Genomic DNA, 20,519 nt, shown 5'->3' with positions numbered 1-20,519 from the left:
TGCTTCACCTATTAAATGAAAGATAAAATTATTACAACAGGGTCCGATTTAAAGATCAACATGCAAAAACACTTGAAAGAGGTACTACCAATTTTTTTTTCATGGAATTAAGGTGTTGCTGGTTAGGCCTGCATTTATTGCTCATCCCGAATTACCGAAAAAGCCATTAAGCATCAAACACATTGCTATGGGTCTGTAGGCACATGTAGACCAAATCATGTAAGAATGGCAGATTTTCTTCCCGAGCATAGGGTCATAGAGTTATAGAGATGACCAGCACAGAAACAAACCCTTCAGTCCAATCCATCCATGCCAACCAGATATCCCAACCCAATCTAGTCCCACCTAGTCCATATCCCTCCAAACCCTTCCTATTCATATTCCCATTCAAATGCCTTTTAAATATTGCAATTGTACCAGCCTCCACCACTTCCTCTGGCAGCTCATTCCATACATGTACCATCCTCTGTGTGAAAGAGTTGCCCCTTTGGTCTCTTTTTATCTTTCCCCTCTCACCCTAAACCTATGCCCTCTAGTTCTGGACTCACCCACCCCAGGAAAAAGACTTTGCCTATTTATCCTATCCATGCCTCTCATGATTTTGTGAACCTCTATAAGGTCACCCCTCAACCTCCGACGCTCCAAAGAAAACAGCCTCAGCCTGTACAACCTCTCTCTATAGCTCAAATCCTCCAACCCTGGCAACATCCTTGTAAATCTTTTCTGAACCCTTTCAAGTTTCACAACATCTTTCCAATAAGAAGGAGACTAGAATTGCACGCAATATTCCAACATTGGCCTAACCAATGTACTGTACAGCTGCAACATGACCTCCCAACTCCTCGACTCAATACACTGACTAATAAAAGAAAGCATACCAAACACCTTCTTCACTATCCTATCTACCTGCGACTCCACTTTCAAGGAGCTATGAACCTGTACTCCAAGGTCTCTTTGTTCAGCAACACTCCCTAGGACCTTACCATTAAGTGTATAAGTCCTGCTAAGATTTGCTTTCCCAAAATGCAGCACCTTGCATTTATCTGCATTAAACTCCATCTGCCACTTCTCAGCCCATTGGCCCATTTAGTCAAGATCCCATTGTAATCTGATAAACCCTCTTTGCTGTCCACTACATCTCCAATTTTGGTGTCATCTGCAAACTTACTAACTGTACCTCTTATGCTCACATCCAAATCATTTATGTAAATGACAAACAGTAGAGGACCCAGTACTGATCCTTGTGGCACTCCACTGGCCACAGGCCTCCAGTCTGAAAAACAATCCTCCACCGCCACACTCTGTCTTCTACCTTAAAGCCAGTTCTGTATCCAATGGCAAGTTCTCCCTGTTTTCCGTGCTAATCTTGCTAATCAGTATCCCATGGGGAACCTTGTCGAACACCTTACTGAAGTCCATATAGATTACATCTACCACTCTGCCTTCATCAATCCTCTTTGTTACTTCTTCAAAAAACTCAATAAAGTTTGTGAGACATGATTTCCCACGCACAAAGCCATGTTGACTATCCCTCATCAGTCCTTGCCTTTCTAAATTCATGTACATTCTGTCCCTCAGGATTCCCTCCAACAACTTGCCCACCACCGACATCAGGCTCACTGGTCTATAGTTCCCTGGCTTGTCCTTACCACTCTTCTTAAACAGTGGCACCACCTTAGCCAGTCTTCCAGCACCTCACCTGTGACTATCGATAGTACTAGTCTCTCAGCAAGAGGCCCAGCAATCACTTATCTAGCTTCCCACAGAGCTCTAAGGTACACCCGATCATGTCCTGGGGATTTATTCACCTTTATGCGTTCCAAGACATCCAGCACTTCCTCCTCTGTAATACGGACATTTTTCAAGATGTCACCATCTATCTCCCTACATTCTATATCTTCTATATCCTTTTCCAAGTAAATACTGATGCAAAATACTTGTTTGATATCTCCCCTATTTTCTGCAGCTCCAGACAAAGGCCGCCTTGCTGATCTTTGAGGGGCTCTATTCTCTCCCAAGTTACCCTTCTGTCCTTTATGTATTTGGAAAAACCCTTTGGATTCTCCTTAATTCTATTTATCAAAGCTATCTCATGCCCCCTTTTTGCCCTCAATAAACATTGACCTCCTCCCTTACACAGCAGCTACCTAACGCCCAGTGCTTTACAGTCTTTATTTGGAGTTGTGCTACATTTTGTTTACCCATCTTCTAGTTCTTATTGGCATATACATTCGGTTCTGCATTAAAGCATGTCTCTTCAATGCAAATCGGCTTTCCCACAATTGAAGAATTTAGACATTTATTTGCAGAACGCAAACCTTCCTGGCCTGTATTGGCTCTAACGTGATTCCGGCCCTATTAGTTTAAATGGCGCAGCTATTGCACGATTTTCTTATATTGCGAGATCGCATAAGAAAGGAACTATTACATTATACCAGAATGACTGCATAGTTTAGTGACCCAACAATGCCTTCAGTTACAATCCATGATTTTGTGTTCAAATATCTCCATGGTCTTCTCTGTTGCCATCTCTGTAAGCTTGCACAATTCAATTCACATCTACATCTCCAAAAATTTGACATTATTGTAAATCTTGATTTTCTATTACTTGCCTAGCCCCTAGGTCTACAATTCTCCCTCTTCCTTGAAGAGGCTAATAAAAGTGCCTCTGACCAAATTTTGACCTCACATACTCTAATGACTGCCAATGCGGCTTGATGTTATTTTAGTCTGAGAACACCCCTGTTTTACTATCTTGAAGGTGTCATATAAATCCAAGTTGTTGAAGTTAGCCTATGCAATAAAAGTCACAAATGGGCTGTAGTCATATTCAGATTCTTGGAAAGAGGGTAGATAAACTTTGTTTGAGGTTTTCCTGTAACAAGCCACATAAGTGTTTTATTCCCTTCTTGGTAAAGATCACTTCACCTTTACACACCTCCTTAGAAGTGGTATTTTTTTTAAATGCAAGAAGGATTTTGCGCTGCCTCCTCCCCAAATAGCATCTAACACCTCTTCTCTCCATTTACGATCTGCTCCTCCATTTTCTCTAATAATACTATAGAATGATGTGCCCACAGGTAATGCAAGACCCAGAGAAACCCTGAATGGTTGTGCACAGCCAAAAGTGTTTCAGTTTTCTCACCCAGTTGAAAGTGTGTGTAGGTATCTGAGTACAGAAATATTGAAAACATTTCAGACATTTTCTGTATCAACCTGTTCAGAGTTGTTATGATACAGGTCTGGAGCAAGTGAGACTTGAACCCAGGCCTGCTGGCTCAGCGGTAGGGATTCTACCACTGCATCGCAAGAGCCTCGTTTGGAAAAGGTCTCCTACATTTCCACTCACACAATCCTCCCCCACCCTCAAATTAGTTTAAAACTCTGAATAAAGTCCTAGTTATTCATTTCACTGGGTCACTGGCCCCTGCACAGTTCAAGCCCATCCCACCAGAACAGTTCCCTTCTAAGCCAAAGCCAGTGCCAGTGACTCATATACAGAAACCCATTCCATCTGCACTAATATTCAAGCCAAACATTTAATTCCAAGCATTTAACCATGTTAATTTATCTGATGCCAGTTTGCTCATGGCTCAGTTAATAATGGAGTGCTTATAACCTTTGAGGGTCTTCTTTTGTAATTTAGCTCCTCACAGTTTAAAGTCTTTAAGCAAAGTTCCTTTCTAGTCCTACCAATATCAATGATACCATAATGAAAAACAACTACTGGATTCCTACCATCCTTCTCCAAGTTCTTCTCCAGCCTGAGGAGATGTCTTTAACCCTGGGATTGGACAGATAATACAGTCTTCAGGGCTCCCACTCACAGCTGCAGAGAACAGTATCTGTCTTTGTCTATTGCATGGGCCAAGGTTCCTCAATTCTAAACTCCGTGTCCTCATAGTTGTCTCATCAGCTGCCAGAAACTCCTGTCCCCAATGATAGAACTATTTGAATGACCTAATCTGAAGGGTAAGACCACCATCTAGAGTGAAGTGTCCAGGTAACTTCCCTTTCCCTGATGTGGCGCAATGTCTGCAGCTCAGACTCTAACTCTTAAACTCAGACCCAAAGTTTGCTGAGCTGCAATCACTTATTCAGAGTTCTGTTTACTCTGGATTGCATTAGTGTCCAGCAGGTTCCACATTTTCTTCTTGAAAGGACAGTAGCGAACCACATGTTTTTTTGTTGATGACAATTGGCTGTGGTTGCATAGTTGCCATTCAGTTCGCTTTTTATTTCAGTTTCTTTTGGATTCAAATTTCACCATCTGCTATGGTGCGATTCAAATCCATGTCCATGAAACATTACAGTCATGGAGTCATAGAGCTGTACAGCATGGAAAAAGACCCTTTGGTCCAAGTCGTTCATGCCTACCAGATATCCATAACAACTCTAGCTCCATTTGCCACCATTTGGCCCATATCGCTCCACACCCTTCCCATTCATATATCCATCCAGATGTCTTTTAAATGTTGTAAATGTACCAGCCTTCACCACTTCCTCTGGGAGATTAGTCTAGCATATTTCATTTTTGAAAATAAATCATTGTAACACACAATACTTTTCATTTACTAAGAAGTGGAATAATGTATTCCATTGAAAATTGCTTTATGCACTTTTTAGATTAGATTACTTACAGTGTGGAAACAGGCCCTTCGGCCCAACAAGTCCGCACAGAACCTCCGAAGAGCAACCCACCCAGACCCATTCCCCTACATTTACCCTTTCACTTAACACTACGGGCAACTTAGCATGGCCAGTTCACCTAACCTGCACATTTTTGGACTGTGGGAGGAAACCGGAGCACCTGGAAGAAATCCATGCAAACACGGGAAGAATGTGCAAACTCCACACAGACAGTTGCCTGAGGCGGGAATTGAACCCGGGTCTCTGGCATTGTGAGGCAGCAGTGCTAACCACTGTGCCACCGTGCCACCCATTTGTCCACTTAAGGTTAGTATACCCATGTACCAGCCAGAATCACAGAATCCATACATTGTGGAAGCAGGCCAGTCAGCCCACTGATCCTCCGAAGACCCTCCCACTCAGACCCCAGCACCCTACCTAATCCATGTAACCCTGCATTTTCCATGGCTAACCCATCCAGCCTGCACAACCATGGACAACTTGGCATGGCCAATGCACTTAACCTGCACAACTTTGAACTGTGAGAGAAACCCAAAGGAAACCCACACAGAATCAGACCCAGGTTCCTGGCACTATGAGGCAGCAGTGCTAACCACTAAGCCACCATGCCACTCTAGCCTAGGATACCAGCAGGAGAATAAAAATGCAATTCATGTTTTAACAGCATTTTCAGTGAACAAGAATGCTTCATACCAAATATTACGACCTCTTCCTGAAAATTTCACTGTTTTTGATTTTATTTTCTCTTTTGTTTTAAGCAATATGTGTAAACAAACTCAAATAATTGGTTTATAATGTCTTCAAGATCTTTGTACAGGCATTGATATAGTGTCACCTTTTGGATTCTCAGGTTTCAGTTTGGAAATTATAGGAGACCTTGTTTTCTTTTCAGAAATAGTCATTTCAAACACCGAAGTTTGAATTGTCTCGCATTTCAATTTAAGATTGTTATCAAGCGTAGCATATTTCAGTTTTTAGATCATCATGCGAACTCCATGAATGTCTTATTTTTTTCCATCAATTTCAAATGTGTATTAGTTCGTGCCACAAACCTTTACAAATATTTCTTATGTCTCACTTGTGTCACATGTAAGATGTGGCTCAAAACATCTTACAGTTACATCAATAAATATATGTTGATTTCTCCTTCAAGTTCTGTCTGTTTTATTTGTATCATGCTGCCATTTCTGACTGAATTTTTCTCATTCATTTTTAGCAGTCAAATTCGATACAAATAAACTCAAATGTAAATTTAATCTCCTCTTCATTAATAGTTGAGTACTGAGCTGTTCTGTATCTCAGCAGAAAATTGCCTAATCTATCTTATCTTGAAACTTGAATGTCCATGCAGCACTTGCTTCTTTCTTTGCTTTCTTGATTATTCACACAGATCATTCTGATGCTCCAATTGATGCCAACTGATTTGGAGAATGAGAGTAAATTCAATATCATTTTGCTTCATGAAATTCTGAAATGAAGTGGAATGAAATTAAGGACTGTCATCCAGACAAGGTCCTTAGGTAATCCATGACTGGCAGAAGTGGATTATAACTTGTCCAATGTCTTTTCAGTTTTGGTGTTTTGATCCATACACATCAATATGCATGCAGTAAATTATAATAAGTGCAGAGAAATTGTAACTTTCCATTGAGCTGAAGTTCGTATGCATTCCTTAAAATGATCAGGTCAGCCATGACCATGTTTGTAACTAAGTTTATCACAGCTTATTTCTTCAGTATTAATGAATAGTACATTTGTCAAGCAATATATCAAGATTACCATCTGGACCAGGTGAATACACAAACATTTTGGCTGTGGATTTCACGCAATTTCTATCTATGTATTCTGTATGTAGTTCTGCTAAAACATAGCCCCTTAAAGAATTAGGTACTACCACTTTGTGATTCCATTGTGTGCATCCTTGTTCACATGAATATTATATTTACTGAGGTTTCAATTTCTTCTCTGCATACTATTCAGATCATATCCAAACATTCAAATTCAGATCATAGGGTTTTTTTTTAAACTAGATAGTCTAGCATAATAAATTAATTCTAATTCTGTATTATGCTAATGAGATGCCACACACAGCATCACAGAAAGTGGTATTATATTCCATCATCTAGTTCACTCTTGCAGCCTCATGTAAGGTGCAGTCAGTACAGTAAGATATTTCCCCTGTTTTCCACATCTCAACAGTCAGTCTGACTGCTTACAGTTGATTTATGACTTGACCTTATTAAAGACCTTCCACCCAAACAGACAAGTTGAAGACAAGCAGACAATTTGAACTTTGGTTAGAGATAATGGGAGAATCTATCTCAAAAGCAGTCATGATTTGGAGATGCCGGTGTTGGACTGGGGTGTATAAAGTTAAAAATCACACAACACCAGGTTATAGTCCAACAGGTTTAATTGGAAGCACACTAGCTTTTGGAGCGATGCTCCTTCATCAGGTGATTGTGGAGGGCTCGATCGTAACACAGAATTTATAGCAAAAATTTGCAATGTGATGTAACTGAAATTATACATTGAAAAATTGATTGTCTGTTAAGCCTTTCATCTGTTAGAATACAGATGAAAGACTTAACAGACAATCAATTTTTCAATGTATAATTTCAGTTACATCACACTGCAAATTTTTGCTATAAATTCTGTGTTGCGATCGAGCCCTCCACAATCACCTGATGAAGGAGCATCGCTCCGAAAGCTAGTGTGCTTCCAATTAAACCTGTTGGACTATAACCTGGTGTTGTGTGATTTTTAACTTTATCTCAAAAGCAGTCAACTCATTAGAGTAGATCAAACTCAAAAACAGAAATGCTGCCCTAAAAGCAGAGGAGAGACAGGAAGAAACCTCATGAATAACCCAGACTAACTATAATTAGTGACAAGGAGAATCCAGGTGCAAAACAGCTCTGCCAATGAAATAAAATGGCATTTGCGCAGAAAGCAAAGCCACGAGTAGTGCTGTAGTGAGAAACCGATAACGAATACACACAAAGGAGCACCTCTGAAAGATGTAAGATCCATGAAGCAGATGATTTCCATGTACTGAGATACCTTTCCATCGAGATATCCAGGAACTCAGGAGAAATTTGTGGAGCATTGATATCCTAGATGAGGGAAGCAAGACGTATTTTAGGTTAGACCCAAGTGCAGCATTTTCAGTTCTTTCTGATGTTAAATCATGATTGGAGAAATCTCAGTTCAACCATCATGAGAGAAATACTAAATGGGCTGTAATGGAAGGAAAATTGAACATAAGAGCCTGAAGAAAACTGAAAATGACAAAATCTGCATGACTATGTATGCAAAAACAATGACAGTACTCCTGTTCACATCCAGAGATATTTCTCATCCCCTCTTGCTAAAGGTAAAGAAGGAAATTAACTGTATTGAAGCATGGTGGTATTTCACCTGTGACAAAATAAACCAGCTGGTTTCGGTAATGGTACTACTGTCAAATTGTAATGGATCTTACAGAATGCGCACAGATATTAGACAGATGTAAAAGCAGTTGAATGTAAAGTTCTACTTGTGTTGCCTGCAGACAAGAGCTAAGATAAATTGGCAAGTAGTTCACTCTTCATGAAGTTTGATGCAAATAGTGGATGCTTTTTTGGCATCTACCCCTCAATGAAGTATTGATGTTCCTTCATTGGTCTATAGGGCAAATTTTGCCTCAACTGACTACCCTTTGTCATCACATCAGTCCTGAAATTTCACGCAATCTAGAAGGACTGCCCTGGAGTAGAACGTTACATGGATGTTATTCTGATCCACTCATAAAGCATATTACAATGGAGTACAAGCTGACTATTCCACAATGCCAACAGGAAACAGGACTTAGGTTCAACAACAAATGTGATTTCTCACAGCCACCTGTTAAGTTTTGTGGGTATATTGTGGATAAAGATTTGAACCACAGAAGACAAGAGCAATGACGCAGTTTCCAGCTTCTCGGAACAGGACTGAGCTCCAGAGATTCATGGATATGATAAACTCATGAAAGGGAAGGTGGGACTTTTTCCCCAACTGAGGATTCCTCACCATGTGATTGACAGATATCTCAGCCACTCTAACCCGTTTCTGGCTCTTCTGACCCCATCCCTGCCATTCCCAACCACAACAATAAAAGGGTCACCCTGTCTTAACTTTCCACCCCTCCAGCCTTGGCATCTAAAAGATCTTAAGCCTCCATTGCCGCTACTTATAGTGGAATGCCACCAGCAGACACACATTCCCCTCTCCAACTTGTTAGCGTTGCACAAGGACCATTCTCTCTGGGACACTCTGATCAACTCTGTTTCCACTCCAAACACATCCTTATAACCCCACAACACTGACCCATGCAAATACAGAAGATGCGATACTTACCTGCTTACCTCCTCCCTCCTCACTATCCAAGGCTCCAGACACATCTTCTAGGTGAAGCAGCAATTTACCTGCACTTCATTTATTTTAATCTATTGTATTTGTTGCTCACGATGCAGTCTCCTCTACAATGGGGAGATGAATGGCAGACTGACGATTACTTTGCAAAACACCTTAAGCTATCAGTTGCCTGCCACTTGAACATACCACCATGTCCCCATGCCAGCTTTTGTGTCTCTGGCCTGCTGTAATGCTGCAATGAAGCTCAACATAAGCTGAAGAAACCACGTCTTCTTTTGCCCATGTACCTCACAGCATTCAGGACTCAATATTGAGTTAAATAATTTAAAAGATTGAACACCTTCCTCCATATTCATTAAACACCCCCACACAATGAGGTCCTGTTCTGGATTGGTTACTCCCAGCATGGCCAATCCATTTTCAATTATTTACAGTTCCTTTTAGTTCCCCTTCAATACTTACCTTTCTCCTAGGTTATCATGAGCAATCCTCTTTTCTGCTTCTCCTCTTTTTCATCTCTCTTTTCGAGCACCGGTTCTGTCTATTCGATTCAGACTTTTCCCTTCCTATCAACCTTACCCCCAATCATTAGTATAAATATTATTTCCAGTTGCTTTCAGTTCTGACAGAGTCACTGGACTCAAAATATTAATTCTATTTTTCTTTCCACAGATGCTGCCAAACATGCTGAGTTTCTCCAGCACTTTCTGTTTTGGTGTTTGAACAGAAATACATGGTGTTCATGAAAATAAAACAATAGCTGTTACATGAGCTTCAGAAAAGTTCACAGATTATGTTCTTGGTCTCCACTTCAAAATAGAGACAGACAATAAGAATTTGTGGCACTTTTTAATTCTAAGGGGTTAGCAAAAACACCTCCAAGTGTACAATGATTCAGACTGAGAATAATGGGGTTTGATGCAACGGCAGAATATCTTACAGGCAAGTAGGAGCATATAGTGGATATTTTGTCCCATATCCCAGTGGAGATTCTGAAGAAGATAATTTTGAAGAGGTTGAAATATTTGCATCGACAGTAATCACAATTCTAACGGCAATAACTCAATAACAAAATGAAACCAGAGATGTTGTTTAGGGTTGTTAAGAAGTCATACAGTGTTTTGGCCTTTATTAATAGAGAGATTGAGTTCCGGAACCAGGAGGTTATGCTGCAGCTGTACAAAGCTCTAGTACGGCCACACTTGGAGTATTGTGTACAGTCCTGGTCACCGCATTATAAGAAGGATGTGGAAGCTTTGGAAAGGGTGCAGAGGAGACTAAATAGGATGTTGCCTGGTATGGAAGGAATGTCTTACGAGGAAAGGCTGAGGGCCTTGAGACTGTTCTCATTAGAGAGAAGAAGGTTGAGAGGTGATTTAATGGAGACATACAAGATAATCAGAGGGTTAGATAGGGTGGACAGGGAGAGCCTTTTTTCCAAGTATGGGGATGGCAAACATGAGGGGACACAACTTTAAAGTGAGGGGAGATAGCTGTAAGACAGATGTCAGAGGTAGTTTCTTTACTCAGAGAGTAGTAAGGGTATGGAATGCTTTGCCCGCAAAGATAGTAGATTCGCCAAGTTTAAGTGCATTTAAGTCGTCATTGGACAGGCATATGGACGTACATGGAATAGTGTAGGTGGGATGAGCTTCAGATTAGTATGACAGGGTGGCGCAACATCGAGGGCTGAAGGGCCTGTACTGCGCTGTAATGTTCTATGTACAGAAATTTGATGAAGGGCATGCTTAGTTTAGAGGTGCTGTATCAAGGGATGACAAGCATTCATGTCACATCATCCCATTCTCAGACAGTTGTAATACAGAAGACATTTCAGTGTAATCAATAATTTACTGTTTTCAGATGACAGTGTAGTCATTCCAAATTTTTTGAACTGGGATGTGTAACAATGGTTCCAGGAAGACTATTTGGACATCACAAATTATCAAACCGGACCAAGATATTATATTATGTGGCCAAATACCTCAATGTCACTGGAAGAGATGATTTTACAGGAAAACAGTGATCTTCCTTACCATCATGATTGAAGGAAGTGCTCTCAGAAGAAGACTGAGAACTCAACTTGCTCGCATTGTTGCTCTTGAGCCACTCTTAATAATGGAGATTGAAGTCCGTTAACCAGAATAAATTCCATGCCTTTAGTGTTTCCTTCAAGTTATTCAACATCGAGAAGTATTGATTCATTAATTAAGGGAGACTGCATGTGATAATCAGCAAGAAGCTTTCTTGCCCATGTTTGAACTGATGCCATAAGATAGCATTACACATCTTTGCACTCAATACTGACAAATCCAAGTGTAACTCCTTCCTTATGCTATACCAACATGCCAGTATCTCTGATGGGTCTCCGATGCCAGTGGCATAAGACAAATCAAGCTGATGGTAGTTACTGGAACATTGCCTGTAAAGTACAATTCTATGAATATTATTGTTATATTACTAATAGTAATTAGTCTGTGGGTCAGTTCATCTAATTTTGGCACAAGTCCCCAGATTTTGGTATGGAAGACTTTGCATGGACAGTGGGAATTTTATTGCAATTTTTGTTCCAGTGCCTGGAGGGAATAAAAATGATTAGGCTTCACTATCTCCACAGTACTTTTGGATGCCCTGAGATCATTCAAGATGTTAAACTAATAGAAATATTCTCCTACTATGTTATATTAATAGAAGGACCTTTCTACTATTTTTGTGCATGTATTCAAATAAAATACCACATATAAATACATAGGTCAAAGTGCATCAAAAATGCAGTGCCCAGTGCTCTAAATTGAATTAAATGCTCACCTGTGTATCAGACACAGTAGATTACAAAAAACCACATGCAATGAAATTTATTGATTTTATTTTCTTAACAATCATTAACTGGCAATGAAATATTAAGACTGAATCTGTGGTACTGGATGACAATTTGTTCGTCTGCAAGATAAATATTATAAGCAGAGGCTGATCAGTTACATATATAGTCAATGCATCTATTCTTCTGATTTTCAGGCTCAAATTTTAATGAATTGTAAATACTAACAAAATACTGCAGTGAAAATCAGGTCAGTTGAGTTGATTGTGTTCAGCGTGTTCTGCAATATTTTGCAGACTGTTTGAAGACAGAGAAAACAGATCAGGTTGCCACCTAAAAATATTCTTATTGATCTATGAATGATTTTGTGATAATATTTCAGAAATAAGGATTTCAATTAATTCAGCAGGATGACATTCTGCTTCCTTTAGTGGTCCATCTCCATACCCAAGAAAAATCTTCTTCAGACATGCCATCTGACAGAGGATCACTCATTCTGCACAATTTACCCACTTCTACTGCATCTTTAACTGTGCTTGCAATTCAGTGTGGCTCATCTTTATTTGATCAAAGAAATGGATGCCCAGGCTGATAGCAAGATATTTGCCTTCTCTACTGACATATTATAACTGCAACAGTTAGTTACGATCTTTATGCTATATCACACTGTCAGTCTCACACACAGAATTGCAAAGACTCTTCTCTCTTATCAACTAAAGGCAAGTTAATCCACTCAGACAATTTTGTATCTTGGTTCCATCTGATTTCAAATACTCACCTTTAAATAGCACTTAACTTAATTACAATTAAACAAAGCACAAGACCGATTAAGGAAAACTATTTAGGTACAAGTAATCTATTCTTCAATCTTAATAACTTTTCTTTTCTTCAATTTCCAAAGTAATGTATTTGTAAGGGTTTGAAATCTGATTAAGCTGAAAATCTTCTATTCTCATTTTAGAACTAATTTGTAACTGATCTTCAAAACATTTAACAGTCTTACTGTACCTTGCTTGCATGTATCACCTCAAATTCAAGAAGCACAAAGAAGCAGAACCTAAACCATGCATTATTGAATAGGTTATTCCTTTGTGAGTGCCATTTAGCACTATCAACAACCTGTTCTACGTTGCTTATCGTTGTGAGCAGATTGATCGGCAGTAATTGACCAGATTAGATTTTTTCTACTTTTCGTGGACAGTATATATCTGGGCAACTATTCACATTGTCGGGTAGGTTCCAGTATTGCAGTTGTACTGGAATAGCTTTGTTAAATGTGCAGATAGTTCGAAGGCACCTTTTTTAGCACGATTGTGAGAATGTTGTTAGGGTCCTTGGCCTTTTCAAATTAAGTGTCTCCAGTCAATTCTTGATATCACATGGAATGAATTGAATTGGTTGAAAACTAGCATCTGTGATTCTGGGGACCTCAGGAGGAAGCCAAGATGGATCATTCAGTTGGCATTTTTGGCTGAGAACATGTGCAAATGTTTCAAACTTGTTTTTGCACTGATATGTTTGGTTCCTCCACTGATGTGAATGGAAATATTTATAAGGACTTTTCCCTCTGTTAGTTATTTAATTGTCTGCCATCTTGAGATTGTGATAATACTATAGAACATAGATCTGATTATTTTATTCTATTAGCTTTAACTTTTCTGAAAGGTCTGTTACATGTCACTTTGTTAAATGTGTTCTGAAATTGATACACATCATTTCACTTTCCTCAAACCTCCCTTTAATTCATCAAATAAATCAATTGACAGAAGACTCAATGAAGATAATATCACTGATATAGTATACATGGATCTTCAGAATTTGTTTAATAGACTAACAAGGAAAGTTGTAAGTCATGGTATAACATAGACAGTCGTAATGAAGATATAAAATTGGCTGAATGATTGGACACAGATAGAAATGTTCAATGCATACTATTTCATCTAGAAGAACATTTGTAGTGGAGCACCCCAAGGATTTTCATTGGGACCCTAAATTTGCTTTGATATACATTAATGATCTGGATCTTGTTGTTCTGTGGATAATTTAAAGTTTGTAAATGATGGTAAACTTGGAAAATTTGTAAACTATAAAAAGAACAGTCTGGAATTCCTGAAGAATATTGACCAGTTGGTAGAGTGGGAGAATAGATGGTAATCGAAGTTCAATGCAGAGAAATGTGAGTTAACCCATATTGATTGGAAGAACATTGAAAGACAATATAAATAGGAGGCATAATCTAAAGGGGGTGCAGGAGTAGGCAGACCTGGGTATATACATGCTAAGATCACTGAAGATTGCAGGACAAGTGAAGACAGTAGTTAATAAAACATACAGTGCCCCCAACTTTATTGATAGAAGCATAGATTACAAGAGCAGCAAGGTTATTTTGAAATTGCTTAAGATATTTCTGGAGGATTGCATACAATTCTGGGCTTCACATTATAGGAAAGATGTGAACACAATGGAGAGAGTGCAGTTGTGATTTATAGGATTTGTCCCAGGAATTAGAAACTTCAGTTATGAGGATAGACTAAAGAAGTTAGGATTTCTCTTCATGCAGGGAAGAAGGCTGAGAGGAGATTAAATAGTTTTCAAGATCATGAGTGGGCTAAGTAGATGATATAGGGAGAATCTGCTCCAACAGAGAACAAGAATGGTAGGACATAGATTTAGCAGATACTGTACAGTGATCTTCCCCGGCAATGAAAATAAATTTGTTTCATATTACTTCCTGAATCTTTCTCCAACTCCTCCACATAATTAGAGCAGTGATTACACCATGGACTTGCTGCACTCCCAAGAAAATCCTACACTCTTACAACTAGTCAGAATTGAATACTAGTTATAGCAATGAGGTAAAATCTAGGGGCTCCTTGATTACTTGACTGTCATTTTTTTTCCTTTTATGCCTACATGCCTTAATCTATGGAGTGACCCAATCATAAAATGTTTTTGCCATTAACAGATTCACCACAATGATGCCAGTTGCTGCTTAAGTTCTGAAACACAGGGTCAAACTGCCCATATAATGGCACTTTCTGCACATGTAATTGTCCAGGACACAAGAAGTGCTCTAGAATTCACACATGGAAGAGGATGTCCATTCCATGAGACTAGAAAGCCTTGGATGCCTATATTTGGTGGACAATTAACTGATTTCATTCTTAAAAATAGGTTTAAGTCCAAAATAAACAGACACTCACCAGTGATTTACCAATCAACTGCATCCACCATGCTCTCATGACTTTATTTTATCGGAAGTTAAATTTAAAGTTTTACTTATTAGTATCCATATGTTGCATAAGGGTTTCAGGATCTTGGAACAAGCCTTTTTAATGTCACAGGACTGCAAATCTTTGTGTATAAATAGTATATCATGAGTGTATTTAGAGCTCTCTAGAATGAGAGACAGTATTGCTTGGACATGAACACGTAAGGATGATAGACTAGGCCTTATTAAATGAAACTAAAAGATTAGAGCCTGTTATATTCACATTTACCACATATAGCAGTATGTAGCATCAATATGCAATAGGGTTATTTTAAAATCTAAGAGTAAAGATAGTCCTTGACATTGCCTTCTGCTTCATCAGTCTGTCTCATGTCCAAACTCATGGTGTGGCACTAAACCACTTGAAAAAGATGATAGCAGTTATGGGAAGCATTTCCCAGAAAATTGTGGCTGTATGGTAGATCAAGGAATAGACCTCAGATTGTCTGCAGAAAAGAAGAATTTTTGAAAAAATCTTTCAATAAATTGTTGACCCAACGTAAAGACGAGCAGCAGCCAGAATAGCCACAGAGCTGAACAACAGCTGTGAAGGGAACATCTCCGAATAGGAAATTCCTTCAGGGAAACCACTATATCACTGTTTCATTGTCAGTAATAGGGGAAACAGTATTTTGAAAAGCAGTCAGAGCAGTTAAAATCCATTAGCCACTCAGCGAATATATCTGATAAGTACAAAAAGAGGCTGATTCTGGGTTCACAAAGCAAATTTGGTCACTTAAGGGAGGGGACAAAAAGAATTGTTTCCACATGGGTTAATTCTTCTAGCAATGACTAAACTATTGACTACACATTAAAGTATTGACTATAAACTATTGACAATGAATTAAGTTGCCAACATTTCTAAACTGTAGACTCAAGGACAAAATTAACAAAACAGCAGATTAAGATAATTCTTGAGGTTCAGGGTTTAAAGTGTGTTGATTTAGAAAGGGAAATTAAATCAGGAGAAAAATTTGTTATTGTAATTCAAAATAGTAGAGCCACAATAGTGAAATTAGCGTCATCTTTATTATTTTAACACATTGAAAAACAGATTTAATATTTAATTTGGCAACTAAGGTTTGATCAAATTGATTAATTAAAATAAAAATAGTCAGATCAAGAAAAACAGTGCAAATCTACTCACCTAATGCTTAATTTGGTCAAAAAGACCTTGGATGCAGAAAAATTGATGCCAACAACAGCCCAACAGCAATCTTTCCCTCACTCAAACAAATCATGAAATCTTATTCAATGAAAACATTTTGAGAATGTTCTACCTATCATTCTTTTGGGAATCCTTCAGACATATTGGAAAATGAATGTCTTTGTTCATCTCTATTAAGATGTAATATTTGTAAAAGAAAACTGAATTTTTCTGATGAAGATTGAATAGACTTGAAGCATTAACTCTGCTTTCTCCCCACAGATGTGGCCAGATTTGCAGAGTTTCACCAGCATTTTCTGTTTTTGATTTGAAAAACAAACAGCAACTTTCAGGTTTAGTAATCCAACATCAATCTTTACAACAATAACAATTCAACCATAACTTTGATCAACTAGGAATACCAGAGTACGACCAAATGTGTGTAGGATGTGGGGATCAAAATTTTAACACTATTTTTCCTAATCAAGAAAATAATCAGTAAGTTTAAATGTTTTGAGTAATTAAACAAAGCAACAAAATTCACACATACCAATTTTTCCACCAGAAAAATGTAAACTTTCTAATCGATCTGATGGATCAGCAAATCAGCATGGGAAGCTCAATTGCTAAGACTTTGAACAGTTTCTAGATTAGATAGCAAACCAAACCATTCCTAACTCAATGCATATATTCATGCCTTGGCACAGAAGCTTGATGAACAGATCAATACCAGAAGTGAAAAAGCTTCTTGATACGAACAACACTTGATGTACTCCTTTACTTCTTGCGAGGGAAACCAATAATGATATCTAATGCTAATATTGGAGCAGATATGTAATCAGCTCATATTTCCCATACACTTCTGCAGCTACATCACCTCAAGTTCCTTTAACTGAATCTCTATTCTAACAGAAGGTAGCAGAGAACTAATAAAATCACCAAAATTTCCTTAACTTTTCTATACCTGTCAAGAGTGTGGTGATGGAAAAGCACAGCAGGTTAGGCAGCATCCGAGAAGCAGGAGAACTGGCTGATGAAGGGCTTTTACCCGAAACATCGATTCTCCTGCTTCTCGGATGCTGCCTGATCTGCTGTGCTCTTCCAGTACCACACTCTCAACTCTGATCTCCAGTATCTACAGTCCTCACTTTCTCCTAGTTGTTTCTGTACCTGGTCATAAATTTTCCTCACCCATTAGCCATTAATCAAATCAAAGATTTAAGGAATAAGAGAGTTAAAGAAAAATGGACCATTAATATTGTGCGCTGAGTTAATCTAAGTAATTGATTTGCAATTATACATATAAATGTTCTTCAAAGTTTAAGACTGGGGGTAAAAAGCTTCTGGAGGATAATTGGGAATGTCATTGGGACTGTGGAGCAAGTCTATGATGATGTTACAGAGCTGCACTCTGTTTATCAATGCATTAGAATAATGGGGTGTAGGTTTGCTCGCTGAGCTGTAGGTTAGATATCCAGATATTTCATTACCTGGCTAGGTAACATCATCAGTGGCGACCTCCAAGTGAAGCGAAGCTGTTGTCTCCTGCTTTCTATTTATATCTTTCTCCTGGATGGGGTTCCTGGGGTTTGTGGTGATGTCATTTCCTGTACGTTTTCTGAGGGGTTGATAGATGGCATCTAGATCTATGTGTTTGTTTATGGCATTGTGGTTGGAGTGCCAGGCCTCTAGGAATTCTCTGGCATGTCTTTGCTTAGCCTGTCCCAGGATAGATGTGTTGTCCCAGTCGAATTAGAATAATAGATTGTGAGAGACTAGACAGCAGGCATGAACATATGAAGATGATATGTTAGTCCTTACTTTATGAAACTATATGATCCCAGCATGCATCTAGTATTAACACATAATAAATAATATTACTTTATAATTTAAACCTGAAGACAGTTCTTGGCTTTGCCTTCTCTTCCAGTAACCTGCCTCAAGACCAAACTCATGGTGTGGCATCAAATCACATGATAAATAACTATACATTTTAATTTACTGTATAACTCTATCCATTTTTAAACTTTATTCACCTGAACTGATTAATTAATTGAAGACTGTTTGCAAAGGTATGATGCATATCATTTTTTATCCTAATTAATTAACCCAGCCATTCTTCATTGTTAAATTGTTCTCTATTTGAACTGAATTAGAAGCTTCCTCATATTTTCATGCATGTGATTCTTTGTCGAATGATGTCACTTTGCAATATTTATTTTTACTCCCATTTAGTTTAAACTTCAATTCAATCATAGTGGCCTTTCCTTCCATTTTATTTTTCTCCTCGCTTCTTCCATTCTATTCCCATATACATGTTATGAGTTGCTTTGTTCCACTTCCACATTTATCCTTTTATGCTGCTGTTCTCTGCTTGGCTCAGTATCCACTTGCATATTGCTTTGCTTTGCTCCCAGCCTCTTTTGTGATGTTGCTTGTCACCATTCCTGCCTTGCCTTTTGTGCTGGTCCACCACACTGATGGTCTCTCTTTTTATGTTCCTTTTCATTTATTCAACACAGGTTGACAGATAAGCTTTCTACAAAATGCATTGCTACCATTTAAATGCAATTGCCAATCATTATTTATCTGGTTACAAGTCTACTGTTAAAAACAATTTTTTTGGGGGGGGATACAAGATGGCGGCGACCCAGCAAGTCTGAGTCTATAGTGCTCCTCCCAAGACTTTGGCAAAGTGGGCCACCCACCCCCACCACACTCACCAAATCATTTAAAATAGCTGTTTAATTTAATTAGTTGCTTAGTATTAAATTTAAACAATCTAATCTTTAGTAAAAATGACTAAAGGGAAGGGAGCCGGCAGCTCTCAGCAAGCAGGAACCCTCCCCCACCCTCTCCAGCTGCAGCAGAGGCATCCACAGCCACCTCAGGGGACTTACCTACAGTGGCAAGCCTTGTGGAAATCATCTCCAAACTGGATGCGAAGATTGATGCTTTCACTGAAGAATCCCGAAGTCGATGGGACTCACTCTCGGCCGCGCTGCAAAAGCACGACTGAGACATTAAAGAAATCGAGCGCCAAGTCGGAGGGGCGGAGCTAAAGGCCGCGACCTCCGAAACCACAGCGCAATCGGCCGTGGATCAGGTCCGGACTCTCGAACAGCGAGTCCGGACCTTAGAGAATCATATTGATGACCTCGATAATCGAGGTCGCCGAAAAAATATTCATTTGCTGGGCCTTCCCGAACGGGAAGAGGAAGGCCAACTTACAGTGTTCCTCGAGCAGTGGCTGCCACAGCTGTTAAACCTGGAGGCTGGATCAGGCCAGGTAAGGGTAGAATGGGCCTACCAGGTTGCAATACGCGGGCCCGGCTCGAACCAGCGCCCCCGCCCGGTCCTGTTCTGGCTGCAGAGCTACAAGGAGAGGCAGATACTCCTAGAAGCCTCTAGAAATCTTGGAAAAGATTCCCAAGCCATGATCTATAAAGGATCCAAGATCATGTTATTCCAGGACTTTTCCCCAGCTCTGGTCCGAAAGAGGAAGGCATTCGATGAGGCGAAGAAGTGTTTAAGGGACTTAAATATTCAGTACTCCTTACGCTACCCAGCGACGCTACGCTTTAACCATGAAGGATCCGTGTATAACTTCGGATTGCCAGAAAAAGCTAAGGAATTTTTGGACTCTCTTAGATAAATTGTAAGAGACAATGGATGTTGGTTTGCCTTTTCCCCACTTCGGTTTATATTCCCCCTGTTTTTCTTTTTTCTTATCTTACTGTTTAATATTATCTTGGGGGCTGGGGAGAGAGATTTATTTATTTGTTCTCTATTTAACGATTTTCTCCCCCCCTTGGGGTTGGTTTTTTAAAATTATTCTATGTATGTATGTGTGTATGTATGTATATGTGTGTATATATATATATATATATATATGTAAGCCGGAGTGTTTAGTTAATGTTGGTGGGGGGAGGTGGTTACTTTATTCTATTTTACCTCTGTCTCTAGGAGCGGGGTTGTTTTCCCTTGCTATTTTGTATTATTATATTTAATTATTATTTGTTGAGGTTGTAATTTTATAGTTATATATGTTTATACATGGTATTAACATTACCAAATATATCCAGGTGTGGGTGGGGGGGTTGGGGTAGGGTGCTCACTGTTAACTCTAGCTTTGTAATATATTTGAATTCTCCTCATCCTATTGAGGAGCGCCTGGGTCAAGGGTGGGGCATTGGTTGGGAGAGGATACGATGGACCTTTGGAAAGGAAGTGAT

Source organism: Chiloscyllium plagiosum, unplaced genomic scaffold (genome assembly GCF_037043375.1).
Source record: "Chiloscyllium plagiosum isolate Xiang-an unplaced genomic scaffold, Cpla_swu_hap1 HiC_scaffold_12, whole genome shotgun sequence".
In the NCBI taxonomy this organism is placed as follows: Eukaryota; Metazoa; Chordata; class Chondrichthyes; order Orectolobiformes; family Hemiscylliidae; genus Chiloscyllium; species Chiloscyllium plagiosum.
This window is presented reverse-complemented; position numbering follows the sequence as displayed.